This window comes from Haemaphysalis longicornis, unplaced genomic scaffold (assembly GCF_048455015.1).
Source record: "Haemaphysalis longicornis isolate Haplotype H1 unplaced genomic scaffold, Haemaphysalis longicornis Haplotype H1 scaffold_12, whole genome shotgun sequence".
Lineage (NCBI taxonomy): Eukaryota > Metazoa > Arthropoda > Arachnida > Ixodida > Ixodidae > Haemaphysalis > Haemaphysalis longicornis.
Genome location: NW_027526225.1, coordinates 105,709,694 through 105,715,052, shown reverse-complemented (window position 1 = coordinate 105,715,052; position 5,359 = coordinate 105,709,694). Strand labels below are relative to the sequence as shown.

The following is a 5,359-nucleotide window of genomic DNA, read 5'->3' as shown; positions in this document are numbered from 1 at the left end:
GCAAATGGGTGAAGCGTTTGCAGCAGAGCGCGGCCGGTTCTCCAGCAGCGTTGCTGGCTAGAGGAACAAGTCGCGGACGGCCGGAGCGCCACAGGCGCGCTGTGGCTGTTTACGCGATCCGCCGGTAGGTCCAGCGTGGCCGTCGGCCGAGCTTTTATAAATGCTTCTGACTGATTAACGAGGTGTTTCACGGGGCTACCACTCGTGTTCCAGCTGATTTGGTCGTACTTACTACGCATTTAAGACAAATTTGGTCGAGGTGAAATTTGAGTGCAGTTGGCCGTGACGAAGATGAGGACAGCCCCGCTAAAGAGCGTGCAGGCGTGGTGGAAGCGGCCAGACTAGACGAAATGGCGGCCGGCGGCGAGCTTGTAGCGGGAGATATTAATGAACCACCGGAAGAAGCCCAAGCAGAAAAGGTTTGGGGCCAGTTGCTCGAAGGCATCCGGAAGGTCTACAGTTCCAACCGAACGGGCATGTCCAAAGGCGACTACATGAGACTCTACAGCTGCGTGTACAACTACGCCGTGAACACATCGTGGCACTCCATAATGACCAAACCTCCTACAGGTATGCACCCGGAGCTGTCGTCAATTTTAGAGCTCTACGAGCGCATAAAGCACTTCCTCGCGACCTACCTAGAAGGTCACAGCGGCAAGAAAGTGGACCTAATGAACGATAACGTTCTGCGCTTCTACGTCAGCGCCTGGGAGGAGTACAGATTTTCCAGCACGGTTCTGGACGGAATCTGCGACTTCGTCAACCGCACTTGGACCGAGAGAATGCAAACTGCCGGCCAGGCACAATTTTTCCGCATTTACGACTTGACCTTAATATTGTGGAATCGTTACATCATTTCCAAGTTTAAGGAGCAGATAACCAACTCAGTGCTGAGGCTGATCGAAAAAGCGCGAAACGGAGAGGACATTGACACGGGACTGATAAGAGTTGCTCTGTCGTCCTTCGTTGAGGCGGACGTAAATGAGGATGACCCATCAGACAAGAAACCAGGACTGAAGACTTACAAAGAAGATTTTGAGGGCATCTTTCTGGAAGCCACGGAGTGCTACTACAAAAAAGTAACTACCCAGTATCTCCAGAGCCATAGCGTCGCCGAGTACCTGCGGCTGGTGGAGATCTGTCTGAACGAGGAACGGCGAAGGGTGCAGCTTTGCATGCATGAATCGACGCTAAAGCCGCTCCTTACGATCTGCGAAAAGGTTCTCGTCGAAAATCATCTAGAGGCCTTCTATGGTGAACTCAAGAATCTCTTGGTGTCTGATCCACAAAACAGCATTGGGCGATTGTTGAAGCTTGTGTACCGCTCCAACTGTGAACCTGAGCGACTGAAAGCACTTTTTGAAGAGCAAGTGGAGGCGGGTGGTCAAGCGAGCATCGAGAAAGTCGCCGATAAGGCGTTTCAGGACCCGACGCTGTACGTGGGCACCTTGTTAGAGGTGTACAAAAAGTACACTACGCTAATTTTCTCTGAATTTGCGCACCCCCACGAATTTACTCCACCTTTGGACAGGGCACTTGGCAGGCTTGTTAACAACAATGCTGTTACCAGGCTTGGAAACTCGTCCGCGAAATCTTCCGAGCTTCTGGCTAGATACTGCGGCAGTCTACTAAACAAGAACTCAAAAAGCCCGCACGTACATGACTTGGACGATGCTCTCAATGAAGCGATGATTCTGTTCAAGTACCTGGGGGACAAAGACGTGTTCCAGACGGTTTTCGCCAAATTGCATGCCAAGAGGCTGGTGAACGAGACATATATAAGTGACTATGCAGAGAAGTGCATGATCTCAAAGATGAAGCAAGCTTGCAGCATGGAATACACCTTGAGACTCGAGCGTCTGTGTAAAGATGCTAGCATAAGTAAGGATTTGAACGCAGAATTTAAGATTTATGCAGAGAGCATCGCCGAGCGTGTTAAACTGGACTTTAGGGCAGTTGTCATGACTTCCGCCTCGTGGCCGTTCAAGGAGAAATCTACGTGCGGGATCCCTGCTGACCTGCAGCATTCGGCAGAGCTATTCTTCGCATTCTATTGCGGCAAGCACAAGGACCGGACGCTTACTTGGTTCCACGACGTCTCCTGGGGGGAGCTGGCGATGGACTGCACCACGACCACCTACACACTTCGTGCTTCCATGTTCCAAATGGCCGTCCTGCTGCAGTTCAATAGTGAGCTGAACTTCACAGTCCAGCAGCTCCACGAAAGCACGGGCATCGCGATGGACACCCTTCTTATGGTCCTGCATTCCTTGCTCAAGTTCCGCCTGCTAGTGCGCGTGGAAGAAAGAAGCGGAGGCACTTCCACGCAGGCCGCCTTACGGCTGGAGCCTGACACGTTGCTGTGCGTCAACGACCAATACTGCAACAAAAAGGTGCACGTAAACATCAACGTACCCTTGAAGGCAGAGGTGCAGGCCCAGCAGGAAAGCACGAACAAGTCTGCACTCGAATGCAGGAGGATGTGCATCCAAGCAACGATAGTGCGGATCATGAAGGCGCGCAAGAGTCTTAAGCACGAAGAACTCGTCGCTGAGGTACTCAGCCAGCTGTCTCTCCGCTTTCAGCCCGACGTTCTCATGATCAAAGCCGGCATAGACGTACTGCTAGACAAAGAGTACATCGAGAGAGCACAAGAGGAGCCCGACGTTTACAATTACGTCGTTTGAACAGCGTTCCAAATCATTTGACTGCGAAATTCCTTTTATAAATTTTTAAACAATTGGGAGCTCGAGTATACGTGCCAGACATTTTTAATTTGATGCGCTGGTTTGTTTGCCACAGAGATTATTTTTTTCTTACGCAGCTGCTGCTGCCTACCGTATTCGCGTCAGAAATGAAGAGTTCACGCTTTCACTAAGCATGCAATTTTCTGTAGGCTGACTTGGCTAGTACCACGAGGACACTTAAGGCACTTAAACACGGTGGACATTTCAAGTAGCGAAAAAATGATTGGCCAAGTTTCAAGGAAAGCGAGGGTGCAGCGGTGATGTCTCGCTCTATTTAGATTTCATGCGTTTTTGAAAGGCCATATTCTTGGGCTACTGAAGCGTGAAGATTTTTGTCTGTCTGTCTGTCTGTCTGTCTGTCTGTCTGTCTGTCTGTCTGTCTGTCTGTCTGTCTGTCTGTCTGTCTGTCTGTCTGTCTGTCTGTCTGTCTGTCTGTCTGTCTGTCTGTCTGTCTGTCTGTCTGTCTGTCTGTCTGTCTGTCTGTCTGTCTGTCTGTCTGTCTGTCTGTCTGTCCCTCGATTCAGCCACCGGCCAAAGATAAAAGACGTCATTAGAGAAATGTTTATTTAGGCAAAACATTTTGTGTAATGAATCTAGGAAGACGCTACATATTTGCCATAATTGTTCAGCAAAAATATAGTTTTAGGTTATTAGAGGAAGAGCGCCCATACATAACTGGTGTTTGCAGTGTTTCTAATTAAAAGATGTGTGTTCGACTTTCGCGACTGGAAATTAGAAAACAAGAACGCAAATGGGAATGTTTTAACCATAAAATACAAATAACGCTGGAGCTAGAGCCTCGCGCTTGTGGCTCGAGCGCCAAGTTTCAACAGACCCAACAGGAGGCCCGCCAGCAGTGCGAGCGCCGTGACGTCTTCGGTGTCTTCGGTCGGCGAGTCAGTCACACTACGGCGACTTTCCATCGGCCGACGTGTTTGTGTCGCCGTCGGTGTAGTGTGACAACGATGGCGCTCTTTGCCCAAAGTCGGCCTTGCGCCAATAAAACCCAACTATCATCATCATTAGTGTGACAACGCGGTCTGGCAACTCGGCAGTTGGCCGATGGTGTGGCGACTCGTCGGCGTAACGCAAATCAGGCAGAGCTTATAAGCTTGCCGAAGGAGCTATTTCCGCTTAAATTTAGGGCACATTCTTTTTACAGCAGTAAGAACGGGGGGAAAACAGTGGAAGTTACGAAAGCACACGTAAACATAGAAGTACCGATCCGTGCTGTAGTTCCTACTGCACGCACTATGCTTGTTTTAGCTGCACAGCAGTCCGCCGCTTTCGAGTTGCCTTGCACACACTGGCCGATTGGCCAGTGCGTGTTAACTTCAAGGCTGCCGAGATGACTAAAGGAAGATTACAATGCTGGTGGGCGAAAAGAAGAGAGGGGAATATGGCCTAGAACAGCTACCACCTCTGTCAGAAAAAAGTATTTTGAGCCTGCCCTAAGAGCAGCGAAACAATTACACGGAGAGTGTAAGTGTAAAACATATATTAGTTTCCTTTGTAAGATGACACGTCAATAACTTGTTACATAGGCGATACAATTAGCAAGCAAAAAAATAAAGCAGGCAAGTTGGTTGCTGACAACTGACGTCCCGATTCAAATAGAGGGCCACTAATTACAATCATCATCATCAGCAGCAGTAGCATCACTCCAGCGCAGGCGCCCTAAGCCGCAATGAAATCCAAAAGTGAAAGCTGCTTTTCATTTCAAATGAGAATGTAAAGCACGAGGTTTGTGAAATGCTACGGGCTACTTTTGGCATGCCGCAAATGTTTATTGAGCTAGGCTTTAAAATGCAAAGCAATTGAAGAATCCCCAATCATGTACCGTTATTTATGTCGAAGAATTCGTGGAAAATACTGACAATGAAGTATGAATCCAGTCGCTCGCCTATGATTTTATTATGGTACGAGAAATCACCGGTGAACATAACGTGCTTCACGAGATGGAAGCTTCCTGAAGTTAACAAAAACTACCTATACGCGTTACGGGAAACTACGAGCTGGTATTTTCATGTGACGCTTTAACCTGAATGGCATATTAGCTTGAAGTATGCTAGAGCCCACCAACGAGTTTCACATTGAAAGTAGATTCGCCAACGCACGTTCACACTATTGTCTTCTCAATGCTATCAGGCTAGGCTCCCTGACCCGCGCCGAGGGTGGGGGCCGGGCACATAATTATTACCACAAGGCGAACGCACACCTGCAAGGTTAGACCGGTCAGACCTCCAGTAAGAAGGAAACCAGAGCTAATAAAACATACAAAAACATTAAAAATTTTAGAAGAAATGACAGTACTAATTAACGCTAATATTCAACAATACTAACCCCTCAAATATTTTGTCACAATTTCACTCACACGCAGAAACAAAGTCAGCGGCAAATAACGCGATAACAGCTTTTAGATCTTTTGTATTTATCATTGTTCTGTAGTGAGTCATTTTCTGCGTAATTATCTTATTAATTACCTTTTTACATTTTTTAAATTTTAAATCCAAACATCCATTTTCACTGTATTTAATTTACCCGTTATTCCTCGGTGGAACGGGAAGGGTTTCAGTTCATAAGCCCGTTTAATATAGTGTTAAACTCCTACG

At 47.8% G+C, this 5,359-nt stretch overlaps 1 pseudogene; it reads left to right on the top strand.

Moving 5' to 3' along the window:
* The first annotated feature begins 350 nt into the window (after positions 1-350).
* LOC144161764 (cullin-1 pseudogene) lies at positions 351-2,687 on the top strand (annotated as a pseudogene).
* Positions 2,688-5,359: the final 2,672 nt, after the last annotated feature.